General features: G+C 35.1%; 1 protein-coding gene across 4 annotated transcripts in view; it reads left to right on the plus strand.

The window, feature by feature from the left end:
- The first annotated feature begins 257 nt into the window (after positions 1-257).
- Positions 258-24,268, plus strand: part of LOC129740970 (E3 ubiquitin-protein ligase Ufd4) — a 58,410-nt gene continuing 34,399 nt past the window's right edge. For all 4 annotated transcript variants that reach the window (XM_055732633.1, XM_055732634.1, XM_055732635.1 and 1 more), the window contains exons 1-2: positions 258-661; positions 16,619-17,139. The gene's annotated coding sequence lies outside the window, so the exon portion shown is untranslated. The remainder of the gene's footprint in view (positions 662-16,618; positions 17,140-24,268) is intronic.

Raw genomic sequence — 24,268 nt, forward strand, 5'->3', positions numbered from 1 at the left:
AAATTCTCATTTCTGTTGTATTTTTAATCCCTTTTGAAAAGGGTCACCAAATAAAAATATCCCAAAAAAATCCCTGCCGAATGACATGCCCCAAAATTAAGTTGCGAGAATGACGTTTATTCTCAAGTTTGGGAAAACCCCCTCAAACTCATTTTCGTCGGGAGCCAGTTTCATCCGATTTTGCGGCATTTCAACTTGGTTTTGGGTTACAAAGGCTTAGAGTGTTCGTGTTGTTCGCGACGTTTTCCTGCAGTGTTTTCGCAGTTAGTGAGTGATTTTTGTGCTAATCGGTCGTGTTTTCGATTCGCAGCTGCCGTACGGTTCGCGTTTTCCAGATCCCCCCCCGTTATGGTGTTGTCCCTCTTTGTTACACAGGCGATAGTGCGAAAAACCATGGGTTTCTAGAAAAGGGTGGTGGTGGAGAGTGCTAGTAGTATATTCGATACTTTGAAGTGTGGTTTTAGTGCATACGAAAAAGGGAAGGGTGAGGTGGAAATTATTTTTTCAAGTCAGTGACTTGGTAGGAAAAAAAGGAATATCTTGCATAAGTCTTCTTCGTCCTCGAATCACCCGTATCTACGGGAACGTTCCGGATCGATTGGCCGCAGAAGGAATCGACGTGTCCGGATTGCGTAAAAACTCATGGTGCAAATAACGACAGGTAAATTGAATGTTTTGCGCAACGATTGATCGATTTATTGACCTGATGAAAAATATGGGTTGGAATCGAAAGTAGGAAGTTCTGGTGGAAGAAAAAAGGTTAGGATGATACGTCAGAAACACGTACGATTCGAAGTAATGAACAAAACTTGGCAGGCGATGTGGTATTCCGATTTTGATCACACAGTGAGTGAACTAGCGAAAAACGGTAAAGAAGTGGTGATACCTACGTCAAAATGGACGTCGCGAAGAATCGTCAGGGTACGGGAAAAAAATAAATAGATCAACAAAAGGCCGTGCAGGAGATGGCTGGGTTTGAGTTCACGAAATTTTCAGATAAAGACACGCAATTTATAGGAAAATTTCCGAAAGTACATATGGAAAATTGAAGAGTTTTTTATAAAGAAATTACATATTCATAAAAAAAGACATTAGGTACCGACACGAGCTTAACCTAATTTCTGAGACGTTTTAATTTCACCCATTACACAAACGGATGGTTAAGAAAAAGCAATCAACATTTCTGTTGTTTCGAGTGGTCTTCAGTGAAGCTTTTGTAACAAAGAGCACGTGAAGTGCCAAACCTCAAAGGGAAAACCATATCGCTCGTCACACCTAGAAGAGAACGAATAATGCGGATTAGAGATATGCACTTGTTTATTATTGAATTATTTATATTTCTTTTCATAATGGGGCTTTAGTGAAATAAAGAACTAGAAACACCAACTATAATATTCACAATATCATATTTGATGATAATAAGATGATAATATATAATTATGATTATGGTAATAATTTTAATGGTTTTTTATTCAAGCGCTGATGTGGTCTAGTGGATAGGCTGGCGTGAGTCTGGTATCCCAGGCGTACTGGGTTTGATTCCCGGTATCGGCATTCGAACCCAAAAGTTTTTTGGGTTCGAATCCCATGCATAAGTTGCCGACGAGATGCTTGGGGAGTAAGTAGAGGCCAGTCTCGAACCCACCCTTGTCCTTCCTCCAACTGGTATCAGGAGGGGTTGGTTTATTATCTTGAACTGCATTCTGTCCATATCCAGCCGGAATGGATATAATGAAGTGCATGATGGTCTAACCAACGTCTCATGATCGCTTACTATTCTACGCTGCCTACTCTAAACTTTAAAATTTTCTTCTCCAAAAACTATCTCTTATTTTCATTTCCAGCGTCAGCTCCCCAAGCTATTTGAACGCCACAAAAAAAAATTAATGGTTATTTATTCATTACCGAATATCCTAAACACAAAATGAACATTTTTAATCACTTCTGGTCCTACAACCACTCAAGCCAAATTTCAGCTCTCTCTAGCTCTTGAGACGAGACGGCTGAGCTTATGGAGGGCAAACACACAAGCAAATCCACAGAAATTGTTTTTTATATAGGTATACTGCCGTTCTACGCAAGAATGTCCCATGTGACTTTTGGGTCATTTTCACTTTTTTGCTGGAAAATGCTTAATGTTATCTTTCGAACACAAACAAGTATACCATCATGTCACCATCTACCGCCCAGTTAAGCGGTTTTTCAATTTCAAACATGTGTGATAAAAAAACGACGGCAGATTTTTATTCGCTTTCTTTTCCAATGCATCTCAAAACTGCTCTACTTTAAATAAAAAATTTAGTGGAATGCGAAAAATGTACGCTTTTAAAAATAATTAACTAAACGTTGAGGTGTTCAACTGGCCCTATTACCGCCCACTTGACTTTTTCGGGTATCGATAATGTTTTCTTAAGGAAAAACTATCTAACAACACGGAAACTTTTCTTTTTAATATTGTCTATGTAACGAGCTGTCAAAACCATATTTTGGATCTTGAGAGAATACATTTTGTGAAATCTTTCCCGCAAATTTTGTACAAATTTTAACAAAGTGCGTTGACTGACAAAATGATGATTTCCGGCAAACAGCCTCAAGTAATCGGTTACTTTCAGCGATAAAACATCATTTTCTAACGTAATCAAACTAAATGCTTCTTACAATTTACACTTTTGACACAATACATGCGTTAAAAACAAAGAAATTGTGCGTGACCGGTAATTAGGAACCCACACTTTTTTTTATACACCAATTACCGCCCATCACTAAACGCTTCAAAAAACAACAACAATTGAAAAAATCGAAAATTTTCCGATGCAAATCTATTCTACAAAAATCAAACTATTGTTTCAAGTCGATTGTAGGACAAATAGGTACTATTTAGTAAACAAAACCCCTTTTTTCCCTAGAAGCACAGTTATGCTTAGTTCGCTAACAGGCGTCTAATTCAATAATTTGACCGGAAACGAAAAACCAAATATTTTATTTCTGGCTATAGTTAGCATAATTAAGTGATGATTTTTCAGTGAAATGGTCGAACAATGATGCCGACACAGAACACAGGTCTTAGTTTTGGAGAAAAAATTCCAGTTTTTTCGAAATTCACACAAAAGGGTGATTTTGGGCGGTAAATGGTGTCTGGGCGGTGAATGGTGACTTGATGGTACTTTGTTCTGAACTTATACGAAATAATAGAGGAGAATGAAGATACTTGATCTCTGGGGATACCCTCTATTCCTCATCTATTTCTCGAAACTGGAATGTCTATAGATTCAATGTTCTAGTAAAAAAATGCCAAATAGAGCAAAACAACAAACAATTAGAACACAAAATTAAAAAAAAAATGTTTTGAGTTATTTCACTTTGTTTAAAATTCTAACAAAATGCGACTTTAAGATATTTTTTGTCTTTTTAAAATGTTTCCCACGCTAAAAATTAATATTTGAAAATATTTATTCCAATATGTCAATCGTTAGAGTATAATATCAACTTTTTAATGTCATAAATAATAAACTCTCAATTTTTTAAGATAAAGTTTTCCACTATGTATTTTATTAGTTCACATAATCCCTCGAGGCCAAAAAGATATATTTTTCTACTGTATGATGTTAATCATTGTTAAGCACGAAATTATTAATATTTATCCAATGACTGATATTTATCCAATTTCCCGATAAAATGGACTCAAAAAAAGTGCATTCATCTGAAAATAAGAAAATTGCGCGTTTAAGTATGTAATGACTATACTGCCGTTCCAAGCAAGATTGTCCCTTGTGGAAAAACGTGCAAACGAGAAAAACGCGATTGAAATTTCAGCTATATTTCCAATTTTTCTTTCAATCTAAAGCTTTTTGCGTAGAATAAGAACGCACACCGATGCCAGTTCTACTAAAAACTGTCACCCGGTTTTTCTATCATTTTAACCCTCATCCGCATTAGAGTGTCATTTTGACACTATTGCAAGTTTGAAGGCTTGTAACTTTTTTCAGAAGCTTCAAAATACAAAAAATTCTTCAGCGACCCTAAATGAATTCAATAGTTCTTTAATATAGTATCTTTACTTTTTTTATGGACGACCCTGGAAGCCTGGACAAAAAAAACTCCCTTTTCCGACTCAGAGTGTGTCAATTTGACACTCCAAAAGTAAAATCTATCTAAGTCGTTTGAATTATTATGAATTTCATACAAAACTTATATCAATAGAAACCTTGTAATGTCACTAAAGTATGTTTAAAACATTATATAAGGTACACCGGGGCAAGTGCAAACGGTTTTCACCATAGTTCAACTTTCACATTTCCTAGAAAAATAAGTAAATCTTCAAAAATTATCAATTATCGTTCGTTACATCATTAAAATGGTTCTCAACAAATTCCCGTAGAAAGTGAAAATTTAAAAAATGTTGGTAAAAAGTAACGCCACTTTTGTGAAAAAAATTCTAAGTTTGCACTTGCCCCGTTTATGGGGGCAAGTGCAAACGCAATGCTTTTTCCAAACTTATTCAAAGATGCGTCAGTGTATCGTTACTAAAACGAATTAAATACATGTTCCGGTATGTTTTATCAACTTTTTTTGATGTATTTGCTGTTTTTCTGCTATATTAATTACTTTTTGGAACTTCAGTTTTGCTGACTGTTGTTTGAAGCAAAAGACCTTTATTTGCCAAGGCATTACGGAATTTTGAATATCCGCTTCAGATACAACACTTTGGATACCCTTTCTGACCACTCTAATTACACTGTTACATGGCTTAAAGGTGCGTTTGCACTTACCCCGGTAGTGTCGTTTGCACTTGCCCCGCAGTGTGGGTTGACAGGAGTGAATATTATTTTCACAATTTTTAGGGTCTACTGAAACTTTATCATAAATTTTCTGCTTTCACCTGAATATCAGTCCCAAACACTCACCTTTCGACGAAAAATCGGATTTGAATGCCCTTTTTTGTAGCCAAAAAAAAGCAAAACAAAAACACACTTTTCATGTCTAGTACGCACTTGAATTCGTGTGTAATCAAACAGTGCCGTGTTTTTAGTGAATAATTGAAAGAAAGTTTAGTTTATCTATGTCAGATTGTTGGTTTGGACAACAACAACAACTTCTAGAAGAAGAAATATTTTTTAATTTTTTTGTAACAGAGGAAAGTTGATCGTTTGCACTTGCCCCGAGTTTGTACTTGCCCCGGTGTACCTTATAGCTAAAGTTTCTATTTTTCTCGTTATTCAGCATGAAAGAAAAAAAAAATCCGAAAAAAACATACCTCAGGAAAACTGCTGTAGTTCATATATTACACGTCCAAAAAATATTTGTCTTATGCATATGAAAACTGAAGTTAATGTCTGCATCATGAAGCCAAGAAATATTTTTTTAAATTTTTTTTAATGAAATGGTCGCAAAAATTTCAAAAAAGTGGTCTGAAAAACCTACTTTTCATTCGATTGCTTGTAAATACTGTTTGAGCGATGGTAGAGTTTTGAAAAAATATGACTACAAAATCTTTTAAAATTCTAACATTTTGCTGTCTTTAGATTTTCCATGCAACAAAAATTGAAATTACTGGAATTTTTCAAAGTTCACTACTTTGAGCCATTTTTTTACAAATTGAAATTTCATCTGTTTTTGTGGTCCACCGTCAGGTTGTACCCGGATTTTCAGTGCTTTTACTTTGTTTGGACCAATCAAAAGTATATTTATTGGAAAGGAAATTTTATCTACATTCTAGTGAGGTGCAACAATTCACGCTGTGAGATTTCACAAAAATATGAAAATTATAAACGTAAAATCATTCCTGAATTTCTAGAACCACAAGCAGCGCGTTCAGAAATAATGATGCGTATCGTACGTTTCTTGGTTTGTCGGCTTCGAATGAAAAGTAAGTTTTTCAGACCACTTTTTTAAACTTTTTGCGACCATTTCATTAAAAAAAAATTTAAAATATATTTCTTGGCTTCATGATGTAGACATTAACTTCAGTTTTCATATGCATAAGACAAATATTTTTTGGACGTGTAATATATGAACTACAGCAGTTTTCCTGAGGCATGTTTTTTCGGATTTTTTTCGTTCTTGCTGAACAACTAGAAAACTAGAAGCCTTAGCTATATATAATGTTCTAAACATACTTAACTGACATTACAAGGTTTCTATTGATATAAGTTTTGTTAAGATCGGTTTAACACATCAAAAGTTATAACGGTTTTAGCTTGTAGTGTCAAATTGACACTCCTACACAGCAAAAAAATTCTAAAAGTATACGCAATCTAAAACACGGGTGATCTATTTTTTCAGCAGTGTAATCCAAAAAAGATGTAATTTTAAACTCTTTTTGATCTATTTTTGGTTCGTTGGTATAAAATTAATTTATATGATGTAAGTTTACATGCCGTGATCTAAAATTTATTTCTTAATATAAAATTACATTGAAAACAATGTAAAACATGGCAGATATATTGTTTTCATTTTTTTCGTGGCATAAGTTTTTCTACTCTGACTCGAGATGGTGGTTTATTTTGCACGTAGCCAAAATTTCTCTTTCGCAGTTGAATAGTTGGACTAAAAAGTGGTAAGTTAGATAAATAAATTAAAAAAAAAAGTGAAACTAAAAATTCTCTTTCGAATGCAGGAATGATAGATTATTGCAGTTACAAATTTTTTGGTGTTAAGGAGATTCCGGCTACTACGTTCATCTGGTAATGTTCGAGGAATAACGGCGATGATGGAATGCAAAACATCGCCGTACTGCGAATCATCGGATACAACAACAATTCCAGCCTGACGCTGCCCGTAATGAGGGTCATATTCTTGTGCATATTGTATCGGAAATATTAGTGAAATAAAATATGACTCATGTGGCGTATTTATTTATAGACAACACAAAAAATCCTAATATTTAACAAATATTTCTAATATTTACGGTAATAAATTTTTAAATTTACATCCCTGTATATTTTTACACGACGATTCAAGTCATCCGATTACGTGCATTTTTTTCGATATAAATTTACACGCCTCAAAAATTACATCCTCGAAAAAAATACATCGCAGTAGAAATTTAGATCAAAATCGATGTTCCGTTTTCGTGCATCGTTTTCAATCTAAAATTACACGATTTTTTCTAGCTGTGTAGTGCTGATTAGGGTAATGAAATCTGATGCGGATGAGGGTTAAAAGCTCGTATAGTTTCTATTTTTCCCAAACAGTCAAGTTAAACCGTAATTTTAGAAGTACGTACCTCTTTGTTTATAAAAATGTTAAGTTGAGTATGGATCCTGTAAGTAGTGCCTACCGAAATCTGTTTTGTAGAATTTCTCTGGATAAAACACTCAAGGCTTCTCGCTCCTCCTTCGCCCTTTATTTAAGTGTTTTTTTTTTTTTTTTTTTGTGAATAACATTATTTTCAACAGTTTAAACTCATCTTAAGAGATTTTTTTTTATAAAATTTGCATTTTTCATAGAATTTTCTCAAGTGTGACATTCTTGCGTAGAAACATCAACATAGAGACAACCCCTTGATGAAAATTTCGTAAAGCTCAGAACAAAGTAAACTTGTTTGTGTTTTTATTCGAAAGTGAACACTAAAAGAGAGTGTTTCCAGCAAAAAAGTGAAAATGACCCAAAAGTCACTTGGGACAGTCTTGCTTGGAACGGCAGTATAGGGTAGTAGACAAACTTTTAGAATTCTTTTTGTCTGGACAATTGATTCCAGAAATGAACCAATGAATTTGAAAAACGAGGCTATCTAAACAAACAGAATATAATTAGATATACACATTCTAAACCCTCATCCGAACTTTCGTGTCTATGTTTCTCAAAGTGCATTACGCGTTTATTATTCGAAAAAGCTCCTCTTGTACTGTCAAAGTAAAATTTATGATTTAGCACCGTGGCTACAGATAATAAATTGAGCGAATGTGGAATGCCATTTAATGATTAACAGCCCCAGAACTATAAGGCTGATGTCATGCTGAAGCAACTAGCAACGCAACACAACGCAACGTTCCAATAAGAAAGCTTTGCAACGCATTGGTATGTCATGCTGGCGCGACCTGTCGCTTTGAAATTCCCTACAAATCATCACTTCTCTACATCTGATAATGCTTTGAATCGTCTCCTTTCTTTCGGGAGCCATCAAAACTCATCAAATCACGACCCGGATTTCAAGAATGCCGAAATTTGAACCGACAAAATTCCTTGTTTTTTTGCCGGAACTAAGAATTCATGAAAATTTTCTCGCCGATTAAGATATTTTTTAGTTTATTATCACAAGTTCGGACAGATCTTCGTACTATTGTGCTTAAAACCCGGAATCACTGCTTCAAATCGAGAAAAAACAATATTCCCATTGGATTTCCTACTGGTCGCGCTACAAAACACACTGGCATCAGATTTGTCGCGCTTTACAAAGCGACCAGTATGACAGGTCTGCGCTTTTTCCATGGAGATCAAATGAGAGCTGGTTTGTCGTGTGAACGTTGCGTTGAAGGTCGCGTTGCTAGTTGCTTCAGCATGACATCAGCCTAAGAATGCGATGCCACACATATAAAACATATTCAAAGAAATCGATTTTATTAGGGGTTTTCATGTTGGAAAGACGGATGATAAGTTTTTGTTGATTTAACGTTTGTCTATATTTTTTTCGTATTGATTAGCTTTTTCCTAATAAATTTGCATATTTTTCATTTCCTTTACGATTTTTTTTGTACCAGATCAGGATGATTTAAAATGAATGTCTTCTTGCTCTCACTGATGTGGGTGGGGGGGTGTGTACTTCTCCAATTAGTATGCAGTAATGCAAAAGTAATTCAACAAAATAACGTTGCTGTCAACCTCATAGAAATTAAAAGCTTATGAACACTAGTTAGATGGTATGAGTCATTTTGAGAATAAATCTTACTCATGGTTCATCATCCCTTTGAATCAAACTCCAAGACAGAGCAAACTGTAACCGAACCAAAACGATCAATAACCTTTGCGAGATAGTTTGTTGAAATCCGAAAAAAAAACTAAATAAATCATACTAATTGCGGGTCTTATTTTTCACTGGTGTGCTGTCTTTATATCCACTGGTTGAATTATTCTGGGTTGGCCGCTCGACTGGCTCAGGAAGAATATGTTTCAGCACTAGCACCATCGTATGGGGCTTACCCAAAACTTACGGCATAAATCGGCTTCTTATTGCTGATATGAGAGAAGCATTTCGCGTTACGTAATTTGTGAGCGATCATACAACTAAAAAGAATTATAACTCTTGTTGAGACTTCTTCCGAAAATTTTTATTTTATTCTGTGCTTTTCACACATCAGTAATTTTATTCGTACATCCTCACCTGAGCAAGGGCACTGTACTTATCAACTATTCAACAGCGAAAGGAAACATCCTGGCTTTCAGACGGATCTGACCTCAGTTGCCCAGCAGTAATGTGGTTACGCGGATCCGTGATGGATGTCGCGCAACAACCCGCGCGTCTCGGAAAATTTTGCCATACCCAATCCGTTGTAAAACTACCGTTGGCAGCAGGGTCTCGTTTTACGTGACCATTTTCCACTAAACTGGTGTGCAGACAATAGTGATTATGCAACTCCGCCGCTAGCTTGATCCTCTTATACGTTTTGTTGAGGTAATCTGTCCGTCCTTTGCCGGGCCAGCCAGGTGTTGGTTTAAAGATGAGTGCAAGTGGCCAAACACGCAACTATTCATCACAGCTCACTGCACATATACCGGAGGTTGTTAATATTTCTGTTCGGACACCTTTTGTACTGTTCGTCCAAAAATTTGGTCAACTGAGCCCCGAAATCTTCGTCATGGTTGGTCCTTACAGAAAAAAAGTGGTGTGAGCTTATTTTTAAGCACAGCTAATTAAATGCTGCATCTAAACAACTCAGTCATTGAGTTATTGATTATCTGCACCTATTCTGTTGAGGGTTTTGTTTGTCAAATTCATTTTAGAGCGTTAGAGCAACTACAACGGTACTGGCGTAAATATTGGTGTTAACTATAATAGCTTTAGCACAATTTTAATTTTTAAAACCGGCTAAAACACGCAATCCCCAACGCACAGTGGTCCAAAAGGGCAAAAAGTGGAACTTTTTTCCTAGTGCCTTTGTCTTTCATTGTAGCTCTAAAGTGTCTTCAGACATTTGCTTCATAAAATATGCTTCATAACTTTAAAGCATCAAAAATTATTAAAATCTACTATGGAAAAATTGGAAATTCCAACTATTTTGTTTCGAGAGATACAGTTTTAGTTTGTTCTACAAAGTTGTACAATATACATACACGCAGCGAAAAGTAGTACCATTGAACTAAAAAATATACATCTTTGATTCAAAAACCTTGTGTACATTAAAACAAAATCCAATTTCCTTGATTCAAGTAAATTTTATATTGAACCGAACTTTTTTCCCATAAAACCAATGTTCCGAATTTTTAAATCAAAATATTTAATTTGAATTCAAAGAATTTTTTTTTTAACTCAGAATCAAAGTAAAAGTTCATTGTTTTAGATGAATTTTCTTTTGAACCAAAGTAATTTTTCGTCAAACAGTCGACACATCTTCATTATTAGCTTCTGTTAGGTGAACGGGTCGGCGAGAAGCTTTCCCGACAACCAGCCAGACCTATTCATTTTCTCCGGAATCTTCCTGCCGCGCAACCACCAGACAGCACCGAAATCACAAGACGTACCCGGCGTAGGAAAGTTTCGACAGCTTTGAGAGGACAAACGACAGTGGACTCTTAGGTAGGCCTTAAAAATTAATTTAATTTCAAATAAACCGTCTAAGTAACAAAATTTTTCAGGGCAATCATTCATCAAACTAATTGGAAGAGGTAACTGTATACCGACTGTTCCGGTCCTCCAACTATGCGGTTGCAATCGCTTCGGGCCGATCCAAGAAGACTCAACATCTGGCGCCGAAACCCTTCATCAGTTGTTCGGGTGCAAACAAACATCGTCCAGTAAGTACTTTTCATGCAATGTATGCAAATAATTTTAATTTTTTTAATTGCATTATTTAGCTTAATGTCGTTTTTTTAAAGCTTCATAACAAACCGTATTATGTGTTCTCTTCTTTGTTTTCAGATGAACCGGTTCAAGAACTCTTATCCTGTGGAAAATCGATAATCTAAATGAAGTACTTTAAGAGAAATAAAATGTTTTTATTATAATTGATTTCTTTTTATTTCTAATAGGATAAAAAATATAATGCAGTACTAGAATTCTTAGAAACCAAACATAGATTTGAAAAACAAATACTTTTAAATTGAAACCCAAATACCTTTAGAATAAAGATAAATTTCATAAAACTAAACGAAAAGGTTTTTGAATTTAAAGCATTTAATTATTTGGAACAAAGAAAAAGTTTCGATTCAAAGGAAAGCATTTCTTCGAAACAAAAGAAAATGCATTTGAATCAAAGGAATTTTTATTTGTCCCAAAATCAAAGGAAAAAATCCTTTGATTTTGCGGCACTTTCCTTTGAAACTAAATTCTATTTTTCTGCGTGTACAAAAATATGAAACTTTGTTGAAAACATCAAAACTCCATCTCTGTTCAGAGCAGAGTTTGGGGATATAAGGGCATAACGAGCACCCAGGGCATAATAAGCACTTCTTTTTTCTAAAAAAGTACGTATTTTCTAAAACAATTTTTTAAGAGGATTTGTTTCGTACTACACTCAGAGAAATCTTGGTGTTTGGACCAAAAACAGATTGATTTTGATTCAAAAAAAAAAAATCTATAGAAACAAACTCTTTTTTATTTGACACAATGTATTATTAGTTTGATTCTAGAGAAAAAATTAAAAAATAAAAGATTTATTCTTTGAATTAAAAAAATACTTTGAATCAAAGAATTTGTTTTAATTTCAAAGGTGAAAAAATCTTTGAAATGAAGGAAAACAGATTAGAAACAAAGGACTTTTTAATTGTCCCAGAATCAAAGTAACTTTCCTTTGTTTGGCCACTGAACTTATAGCATTAATTTTTCACCAAAAAAGAAATATCCTTTTCATCTTTACAGAAATATTAAATAATAACCAGCGAAGTGACCAAAATTTTTTTTGAGCATTACCAAATAAGTTTTTATGACCTTTAAATCATGTTGATCTGAAATGTACGCACTGCAACATGATTTCAACTGAATAATAGAGCTACAGTTTGACTTGTTTCATCTGTTGATTTGGCCTTTTGTTAACCCTTCATTTCATGATTTTTTATTTTTCGTTAAAAATCATTTTTAACAGTTGGAAATGATGAGTACATCAAGAAAAAAAAATAAAATAAAATACGATTTTTCACTTTTTCCATACATTAATTGTTGCAAATTTGTTACTTTATGAAACGAAGGGTTAAGGTGTCGGAGAGGTTAACAGTAGACTTGAGTTCGATTCCTGTTCGAGGGGTTTTTTTTTAATTTTTTTTTTTTGCTGTGATTGGAATAGCTTTGGCGGTTAATTGATTAAAAAGTACGGGTTTTACACAACTTTTTTACATTTTTTGTGGCCATGATCTTAAATAAAAAGTAAAAAAAAAGTTCCATATGTGCAACATTTAGCTTCTAACTTCAGCTGTTTTAGGCACTAAGTGAATTTTTCTTCGAGCACAATAATAACTGACTTACAGCCTTTTTCCCGAAGCATGTTTTTAGGACTTTTTTTTCTTAAACTTTGAATAACTTTGAAACCAATGATTGTAGCTGAATATTATCTGAGAACTATATTTGAGTCAAATTACAAGCTTTCCAAAACTATAAATTTTGTAAAAATCGGTTGAGAAAAAAGAGAGTTTTAATGGAAAAGGTGTTAGGGGTCATTTGACCCCCGGCGGTATAAATAGGTTTATACAGAGTGCCGGTATGTTTAGTGTTAAACAAATTTTAAATCTTTGCTCATATTTTATAATATTATTTGAAATTTTAATACAGAAATCGTATTTCAAAAATCGTATTGAAATTCGGAAACAGATCCAAAATTTAAATGCGACGTCTGAATTTTTTCAGAATTTTAAAAATTTTAAAACACCGGACTCGTTTACGAGCTCAATTTGGCTTTCTATTTGCTGTTGCAGAAAATTTCAACATGCAATTGAAAGAGATCTCGCAGCACTTCATTATCGTATTGTTGAAAAAAAAAGAAACTTGTAGACAAACCATTTGGGGTTCTACTTTTTTAAACTAGAATTTCAAAGAAAAAAGTAAGGAACACATTTCACAAAACGCAAAATCGAACATTTGAATACTTACGTTCAATCACAAACCATGCGAGTCCGCTTTGGAAATAAATGATGCATCATTTGATGAATGCAAATGTTTACATTTTAAATACTAAGCCTACTCTGAAAAGATGATAAACTTGAGTTAACTTTAAATAGATGTTTTAAATAACATCTATCTAAGCATTGGCTCTGGTACAGGTTCAAATCTTCATGAATTTTTTTTCAAGTAAGTATAAAATTCATTAAGAGTAACGGGATATATTCAAAGTTAAATCAAATTTCAAAGATAGAGGCCCTTATTCTGCGCCGCGCGTGACGTGATGATTGTCACCTCACCTCGGAGTCACCGTGACTTTTGTCACCTTATTCCCAGAGTCGATATGGGTAAAGTGACAGAAGTTCATTTTAGGTGAGTGACTGAATGAACACGTCTGTCAAAATGGTCGAATTTGTTCTGCTTTGTTTTGATTTTGATCGCACTTCGGATTTTGCGAATCAAGTTTCAAGAAAACAAGCAAAAATTCCGGGTTTGAAAAGGCCGCAATCGGATTGTACGAAAACAGCAAGCTGCTAGAGAAAAAAAAAATGGCCAAATTGTGTTGCCCAAATGGATATTTCATTACCTAGGTTGAGTCCGGAACCTGCATCGAGTTGCATCGAATGCGGAAGTCGACGACTGTCGCCCGAACCAATCAGTATGAGGAGCGGATTAAATGCCAAATTTCAATACTTTAACAAGTAAGTAAAGTTATTTTCGTCTTGTGCTGCAAGTTACCGGAAATTCTGTTTGCGCTAAACCGAGTAGACCGATTATTCATTCATTTTTATTGTACCAGTTATAGAACTGAAGGGCTGAAGTGAAGATATTGGTCGGATCGAAAAACGGGCATCTATAGAGAAAAAAAAGGATCAGCTGCTTTGCGAGGAACTTTCGGGACTGGCCATCGACCTTTTAATATATTCGCAGAGAATGATGCCCTAATTCCGACGACAGGTTCCCTAGAACAGCTATAGGTAAGCACCTTAATATGCTTATAGAATGCAATTGATTTTAATTGTTTTAGATTTTAGTTATTTAACCGATGAAATCACACATGTATCCACCAACTGGAAATGCAACGAATCTCAATGGAATTGATTAACGATATTCTGATGAACATAAACAGATTCGAATTGGTTACTTCTATAGATCCGAAACAGCAAACGTTCGGTATGTTGACGCAGAATGTTAGCAATCTGTATACGGAAGAAGATGTTTTTAAGTTTACTGCTTTGGTTACACGGCTGAATGCAATATTGCACATGTTCCTTTTGATGAACAAATGTGGACAAATTTTATCAATAACGATAATCGTTAAAGGAGCCGAGCGGCTACGAAAGACTGTACTATAAGAGGTTTCAAGCCGGGAGCACGTAGGCACAACCATGTTCAATATTTTGTTCGGAAAAATTTTAGCGGAGTTGATAAGCAAAAAAAAATCCTTTAATGCATTTCTGTTATTAGCTATGACAAATAAATTAGGAAGAAAACTATCACTAGTACCATGTTACTATATAATTCTGTTATTGTAGAAAACCCCCTTTGAATCAAAGTTGAATAATGAATAAATCAAACGATTTTTTTTGCCATTTATTTAAAAGTTTCAACCACGTTGGCTTGATGGAAAGATGAGTTAAATATCACGAAACTTCTTTGGATCATAGAACAACTGAACTGAGTCAATAAAAATGTACTTTTTGAAAGGGAAAAATGTTTTTCCCAAAATCTAATGAAAAAATCTTATGATATTATACCAGTTTTCTAATAAACTTTTTTTCACTGAGAGAAGATAGTTTTTTTTAAATTTAAGTAAATTAATCTGATTGTGTTCAAAATTATCAAACTTCATTGTAAATAAATACTTAGAACCAAAATATTCCATTTTGTATCAATTTTCCATTCAATTTCTCTCTTGTCGCCACCTGAAAAGGTACCGACAATTGTCACCTAAAATCGTCACCCGAATGCGACGATTCTCACCCACGGTGACTACCAGAATAGGGTAAGAACTCAAAAAGTTCATCCGAAGTGACGTTTCTCACCTAAACCGACTACTGGAATAGAGTGACTTGGGTGAGTCGACTATCGTCACGTCACTCGCGGGGCAGAATAAGGGCCAGAGTGTAAAGTTAATACCTACAATCCTTTTTGGAAACATACTTTTTATTCTCATGCAATGGATGAATAGCCTTCTACTCAGCTTCGATTATGGAACTTGAAACTTAAGACTTAAATTTTAAGCTGAGTAGAATCCTATACAGCCCTAAAATAGGGCTGAGTAAGCTTTCGGAGACCGTTCTAATGAACTTTTGGTTACTTGGGTTTCAGCATAAAATAAGTTTTTTTTAGGAAATTCAAATTGAAGGTTTTCTTCTTGGGCTCAAAATCCCGTTTTTCTGTCCACTTATAAATAATAAATCAATCACACTTATAAATAATATTAAAAAAACATTTAACGCGCTTTTTGAAGAAAGTTTTGTTTTGCCAAATAAAATTCAAATAGTGAACAACAAATTCACTTTGCTAAAACTTAGAGTTTTGTTTCGCGATGTTTAACGTTAAAAGTTCCTAACAAGCCACAAGGCTTAAAATTCTTGCATATTTACGCTTTAAATTTCGCCTTTTATTTAGGAAGCTGCCGCAGTCCAAGGCGCCGTCTGACTAATCTGATTAACGTTCGTTTGGTCTTGAGACACCCGTCTCTAATGGGTCAGACAAAAAAAAAATCAGATCGAGGGGAGAAAAACGCCACATGTGTTATGTCATAATTCTTCACCACCCAACAGGTCATCATCTTGAAACGAACGCGAGTTTTCTGTAAATTTCTTTAGTAGGTACCTATACCTTCCTACTATTTCCAGCATTCACACGCATCAGTTTTAAAAGATACTATCAGACCAAATGGAGCCCCGCTTCTGGTTTTGAAGTGTGCGTGTTTTTTTTTATGGTTGATGCTGTTTCTAATGTTACAGTTTCTACTTGTTCACCTATTTATGTTCATTCAAAATCTATCAAATCCAGCTGCTCTACACGCCCAAAACACTTCTTAGCCGGTGTAGATTTTTATTTATTTCTTTGCATAACACCACCCATATAACATATGCCGAAGAAGTAAGTTTCGTCTGAAGTGGCTGGCTATATGATGGTGGTTACCTCGTTGCTTTTTCGTAACAATCGCGTTATTGTGAGCAGCCGCATGCGCGTACTACTTTGCTTGCTGGTCCGTCATTATATTTTCCAACTATACCTACACAGGGGTTTTTTTTTCAACTGGCGAATAGATTGGTTCAATGGTCAAAGTTTGATTTCTATCTCCTATTATCTCACCCTAATGTTCACGATTGTTTTTTCTTTCTTTTTTTTTCATTTCAGATCAAATCTTCAATAAAACGGAAACGGCTTTCTGGCTATTGGATAATTGATCATCTGTGTGTTTGCAAACCGCGTTAGAAATCTCTATCCAAAATTTAAAGAGATTGTGATAAGCGGTTGATTGAAGAATAAAAAAGTGTGAATCATAAAATTCGTCAACATACAGATGTAGTAAATTAAAATTGCTTAAGAGCTTAAGTGACAGAAGATTTCGAAAAAGTTGTTGGGAATTTCATTGAGAAGAAAAACTTCGTGTGGTGGAAATTTTCTAGTGAATATAAAAGGTGGAAAATTAAGCAGCTTACTCACCCACGCGGTTTCACCCGGATTGGCCTTATTTCTTAAATCAAAGTTACTCCAACCGAGATCATTGGCGCTGGCAGTAATCAAAGAAGCAGACAGCTGGAAGAAGTGAAATCCATCGTGATTAGATTTGTCAGTGGAAAGTAAACTCCCACAACAGCAGCGACAACGGCAAAGCAAAGCAGAAGTAGGGCATCCGGCACCCAGCTTTTCCCAAGGTAAGGTCACCGAAGCACATACTATTAGGGATTGAGATAATTTGTTTTTCTTTATCAGTGCACTCTATGGAAATGAAGTGTAGTTGAAGAAACTTTCTATTATTGTTTAATTTATTAAATTCACGAGGGCAACCTAAACACGATCTTAGTTCCAATCAAAGTTAAAAAAAATGCCAAGAGTGCCTCTGTATAAATGGCATTCCGGCTTCTTACAAATAACCCACTCAGCTCAAGACCTTGCAAAGGCCATCATCAGCTGTTGAACCGGGCAGGAAATAAAACCTTCGAATTCGGCTATCAATTCACAATTTAGCTCAATTACCAGCGATCTTGTTGGGTTGTGCGCCACACGAATGCGAGAGATGTGTTTCTAGATAGCCAAAAAATTGGATTCAGAAAGGCCTTGTACGCGATTGGCAGCCACTGAATGATGGAAATAACTTGTGTTTGGTGCCCCCCAGCATGTATATGAAGTGGCTGGTCCAAACATACTTTATTCGAAAATATTCTTCAAACATCCAACTGGGCCGCAAACTGTGGGGCTGATTCGAGCAACGAGAAAAGGAAGGCATTCTGTTTCCTTGCGATAAATCGTTGCACAAAAGCCCTCGCGGCGGACTTCTGAAACTAAGCGCCGAATGTCACGGATGAGCGCCATCCAATTTTGCTTTGCTTGCCCCACGTGCTGCTGCTGCTGCTGCTGATGATGATGGTGGTTTATGGAACGAACGAAAACCACTCGCATCATGCCCAGCAGTCAGCACACGGCAGCAACGTGCAACCATGACTATTGATCAAACTGTTACGAAGCCTGCGAAACATGACAGGTTCAATATAAAAAAAATAAATCCGAAAAGGAGACAAACATTATTCAAAGCTACGGGACTCAGTAACAGCAACAGCCCTATTGATGAATGTTTCAGCTGTAGTTGAGTTCGACCAATTTCATCTCAAGGTCACTTGGGGTTGTCTGATTTGTGATATATTGTAGAGGAATTAGGTTTATCTACATGTTACTCTGCTCTTAAAATTTCAAAGAAATCTCAATCTTTTCATGGTTTTGCTTGATTTAGAATGTAGAATCGTTTTAACCCTGGTTGTATGTTAAACGTTTAGAATAAAATAATCCAACAGGAATCTAATCGATAATTGATTTTCGAAAGGTCTGTGAAGGCCAGCTATCAAATGAATGTGACCTTTTCTACGTCGACTGCATTTCAATGAAACTGCTTCTTGCAGTTATTGAATGATTTTTACAAGGCTTAAACACAAATTGCCTCTTGTTTTATGAAGTATTAGAACAGTGGTTTTCAAAGTGGTCCCCCCAGCGGTTTATAAGGGGACGGTGGAAAAGCTCCGACCGATATATTTTCGCTATATTTCGGGACAAATTTGTTCCAAAACACCCTCAGAAGCGCGGTGAGCTTTGAAATAAATGAACCAGGGGACGGTGGGCTAAAAATTTTGAAAACAACTGCATTAGAATAAGATTAGGTTGGATGCAAGGTTGCCGAAATCACAGAAAAATCTGTAAATTCACAGTATTTTGAGCAAATTTCTGTATCACAGAAATTTTAAAATATTCACAGATTTCACAGAATTTTTGAACTTTGAATGGATTTCCGAAATTTTTGCTAATATAAAATTTAGATTTCTTACTTTGAACTAGAAAAGAATGATAAGATTGGTAATTGGTAAAATAAAATGTAAAAAAGACCAAAATTATCATCAGTTTTTTTCGTTTTGTTTATATTAGAGTGCCTGATCGGGATAGAGCATGGCACCTCAAATTAACGAATTTCAAATCAAATCAAATCAATTTTTATAATTTGAATTCATTGGAAAGGTAAAATTTACCGAGAAGCAAGGGTTTTTTTACCCATCTTTCCCGGTAAATTTTACCTTTTTTGATTCACCTAGGATAATGGTAAATTTTACCTTTTTCGCATTCACTTTGTAAAATTTTAAACAATGTTCCGAAAATCAATCATTTTCACTGAGCCATGCTTGAATACGTTCAGAGCAAAAAAAATCAAAGCAGTCAAATTTTTCTTCTTCAACCAAATCATACAAACAATCATGCATGACAACGACGCTTCTGTATTTGAAACACTTTTGCGATACATTATGTGGTAAAGAAGGACGCAGACTATCAGCTATCGAACGTCTCGATGCTGATTTCCTTCCTTGATGACTTTCAACTTTAAGGATCATAACTGATATGTATCTGTTTTGAGCGATCTGTGTAGGCTATCAGATGATTTTTTACTTTTCGCTTTGCGTAGAAGCACAAAATCATGGCTAGGTAACCGCAATAAACTGTCCAGCATGTACTACGGCTTTTAAAACATGTGGTCCTGGTATTTCTTCAGATTTTTCCTTCTGAAACATTAATGATCGTCTATCAATAACGTACATTGTCAACAATGATGCGAGGATAGACGTTCGAGAATGATTGAGGGAGCGACGTTCAAAATGTATCACCAAGTATGTCGATCACCGTCGATTAGCCACGTGACGAAACGCAACGGTAGCCTCCGATGGGGCATGGTATATCTTCTTGTATCAAGTTAGTGTTGATGTTCGACATATATTCAATGGGTACTTTTACCACGTGCGTATCACAGCACTCGGAGATAACAGTATTCTAGCTAGAAACCAATCCCGATTGCTTTTCTTGAGCGATTTTCCGAACATTGATTTTAAATAATGTCAGCTTGCCAGATACTTTCAGAAAAAGGGGGAAATTTCACGAAAAAAAGCGGGACACAGCCGAAAAAAGTAAGACATTTTAGAAACTCTTAAAAAAGCTTGATTGTATAGCAAACTTATATTGACATATACCATTAGCCAAAGTTGTTCATAGAAAGTACACTACACCAAAACGAGTTTGGCTCCTTAAAGCCTAAAGGTATGAGCCGTTTCAATTAAAGATGTTACAAAAACTGACTCACAAAATTTCACGTCTTCATCCTGACTCCAAAAAATGCTTCGGTAAAGAAATTTATGTATCGATGAGCTCTGAAGACCAATAACAGCTCATTCGAAAGAAAATTTCAAGGCTCGAGAGGCTATTTAAGCCAGCTAAACGATATGAAATTTCGAAAGTCACGTCACTCGAGTCGCAAAATATGCTCCTTAGTCTTTCTTACGTGACTTCTATTTACCTGATTTTTCGCCATATGCACTGTTATTCTACACGGTTCTCACGAATTACAGGTTATTTGAGAAAAAATATTTCGAGTCGTACATGAAACCGTGTTAATTAAACCTTTGTGTAATTTGAATAAAAATTTGTTTGTTTGGTAATTTGTAAAAAAAAATTGAAAACCTATAAAAAAATTTGATTTGTTAGAATAAATCTTACTATAGTCCAAATAAAATAATCTTCATCCGTCCTTCGTCGCAACGTACTGTGAGCGGCCTGGAACTTATTGGCCAAATCGCGGTCTGAAAGATTGGGATTCCTCTTGACGGCCTTGATGACTTTCCCACGCAGTTTCCGGTCGACAGTTCCACTCCGACGCTTCGAATGCGGGTTCCGAGCCGTCGTCAATGTTTCCTTGTACTGCTTGATAACACGCCATACGGTATTTCTGGGCATTTTAAGCTGTTTAGCTAGCTTCGATGCCGACAACAATGGATTTTCAAGAAAACTGTGCACCATTTGATCTCTCCGTTCGGCTTCCATGGCGGTTGTTTAAAAAATGCTATCGTTTGGTGTTATGACATAAATACATGGTGAAAGGTAATGAATTTCCCGACACGTGGGTGGAAAAAGTTTAAAAATCCGTCCACTAGGAGCGCCACAATGAGCAAAAGAATTTGTTCCAATATTAAATGAAGCAGACTTTATTTCATATTTCATGGCTTGGGCTTCAATCTGCATTCATTATTTCATTTTTATATTTTTAATCTGAATTAAAAAATGTATTTCGAATGATGAATTTTATTCAAAATTTTCAATTCTGAATCGCTATTTTGAAGTTTTGGATTCTGCAAAAGAATTATCTGAATATGGAACAAAAACTCAGGATGATTTCCAAAGCTATGATCATTTAGAGTCCGGGCACTTCATTCGGGCTATAACTGCATTCCTAGAGTTTGGATTGGATAAACAAAATTTTCTCAGCGTTGTGTTGGTAATGACCTTGCCTATTTTGAAGATGTCTGAATATTTAAGATGACAGCTTGTAACATTTTTCAGGCACATCCAAATAAAAAAAAAATCTGGGACCTAATAAATTCATGAAATCTTGCATCATTACTCTTTTATAGGCGCTCTTTGAAAGTCCAATTAAAAAAACTCCCAAATAAGTTCTGAAGTGTCAATTTGACAGTCTTCCAGAGTTCCAATCTTCATATCTCTTTCAACCGATTTGTACAAAATTTACATATCGTTTGATAAACCTTGTAATGTAACTCAAATATAAATTGAGACAATATACAGTACCGTTCATAATTGTATAGAAATTGAAAGCACGCGCACTGTCACTTCGACTTTGAACTTCAATAACTTTTTACTCTGATGGTATTTTTTGATCAATTTTTTTTGCGTTAGATAGATCAACTATCACACTATTATATCACAAAATAGATACAGTAATTCTACGAAAATCGGACTTTTTGACTTTTTTCATTCAAACTGCAATATCTCTAAAACTACGCTACATTTTTTATTGAAATTTTGCTGAGTGATTGTTGAAATATAAGGCTAGCTTGTCTGAAGTTTTTGAAAAGTTCTAACGATAAGATCAAAAGTTACGCGAGGTGCAATATTTCAGGCATGGATCTAGAAATGCAATTTCTATAGAATTTTGGACGAATGTTTCCATAGGAAAATCATATTCTCTGTTCAACAGCCAGTAAATCTATTTCAATCATAAAATCAAAACAATATCGCGAGATTCTGATTTCAAAACACAAATGGATCATTAATTCCATTTTTCCTTTTTTTCTTTGCTTTTGCCAGACATTTTTTGTCTGGTGGAGGAAACGATATTGTTCTCATGAATCGTACAAAATTCTATAGAAATCGCATTTCCAGGTTCATGCCTGAAATATTGCACCTCGCGTAACTTTTGATCCCATCGATAGAACTTTTCGAAAACTTCAGACATGCTAACTTTATATTTCAACAATCACTCAGCAACATTTCAATAAAAAATGTAGCGTAGTTTCAGAGATATTGCAGTTTGAATGAAAAAAGTCAAAAAAGTCCGATTTTCGTAGAATTACTGTATCTCAGGCCACACAAACTCCAGAAAGCACAAATTTTGTGATATAATAGTGTGATAGTTGATCTATCTAACGCAAAAAAAATTGATCAAAAAATATCATCAGTGTAAAAATTTATCGAAGTTCAAAGTCGAAGTGACATTTCTATACAATTATGAACGGTACTGTACAACTGCTATCATTCATTTTTAACGTTATTCAAGGACAAAAAAATATAATAAGAATCATGCTTCGGAATAAAGGCTGTAGATCAGCTATCAAATGTGCATAAAAATCTCACCAAGTAAGATGATACTACGTTGCACATATGGATTTTTTTTTTAAATTTCAGACCACGGCCACAAAAAATGTAAAAAGTGATGTACAACATGTAATTTTCCATCAAATCCCGAACAACGAGATATTGTTGATACAGTTTTCATGCGTTAATTAGGTCATCTCATGAGAGCTATGTTTAAAAAGAATCTAAAATAAACATATCCATCTTTATGTGTACAACAGAGTGCTTTTTGAATTTTTGAAATATCATTTCTCATCATTTCGTTGTTATTAGTAAGTTTTCCATACTTACTCAATCTAAGATCTTCTAAATTTATTTTATTGATGATCACTGCGCTTTCGAGGGTTTCAAGTTTCAAGTGATCCATAACAAATAATGTTTTTAAAATCCTTTTGGAAGCGACGTCAACCTTCAAACTCTTTGATTTATTCTATTCGTCAGATAGAAGGAAGGAGTTTAAGTTTAACTTAATGTACGATATGCTAATGTGTAAATATCGCACATGGACATTGTGCCTTGTTTTAAGGCTACTGAAATAAGCTTATACACTAAAAATATGGGTCGTTCCATGGAATCACCCATAAATCATACGTGATTCCATCTGCTAGTCACGAGGTGACCTTTTCTTCGCGACGAACGTTGCAACTGGCGGGCGAACCAATTTCCCATGAATCGCGTTCCTCCTAAGACAGGACTGGGGCAAAACTCTCTCATTACCGTTCGTTCACCGTTTCATCTTTCCTGGCCATCCGACTCAGCTCAGCCAGAGTATGCTGTTCATCTCGACTGGTTTTATCATCAGCTGCTTGAAGTTGAGGTTGAAAGGCATGGCATAACAACGGGGAGCAAAACAAATCCGATGTGGCTTCACTGTTCGACAGAAAGATGAAAGTAACCTTCATCCTACCATAGTTGTTGGTTCTTTGTTTGGATTTGTGTCTAACTATCCAGCAGAAGCTGTTCAAAGTTATGGTATGGTTGACTGAGGCGATTTGGGGTCATTTTCGAATTTCTGAAACCCTGAGATCTAAAAGGAGGTTTTGGTTCAAAACTCATGGTTTTCTGCAGAATTTTAAAGTAACGTTCAAATGAGTATTTTTTTAGTTTTATGATTGTATGGGAAAATTTTATGTTTTGTTTTGCAAAACAAACATCTTTTAGCATAGCTCAAAGCGTTTCCATTCTTTTATCCTCAAAAATCACCCAAGGGGGACCAAAGGAAATTGGGAAAATCGAAATCTTAATTTTCATGCCAAACGACTTAAAAATGCATAAAACGTCGAGATCTGGATAGTGTTTCAAAATTGCCTTACAAAAGAAATTACATATCGCTCTAAACAACATGTTAACAATCTGAAGGTTCGTAAGATGCCCATCATCATCCATATCCATCCATCCATCATATCCATCATTATTTTTACTAAGGTATCAGGCATCAGAAAAGGGTTGGCTTAATAGCGGCACGTTATTCAAACAGACGAGAAAATTGTACCTAGCCTTTATTCAAGATTTCATCATATACCTGAGCAAACTTAAAACCTAAAAAAGGATAAGAAAATAAAGAAAATATGGCATAAAAGCTATTCACATACGGATTTAAACCAAATACAC

The sequence above is a fragment of the Uranotaenia lowii genome, chromosome 2, assembly GCF_029784155.1.
Source record: "Uranotaenia lowii strain MFRU-FL chromosome 2, ASM2978415v1, whole genome shotgun sequence".
Classification (NCBI taxonomy): domain Eukaryota; kingdom Metazoa; phylum Arthropoda; class Insecta; order Diptera; family Culicidae; genus Uranotaenia; species Uranotaenia lowii.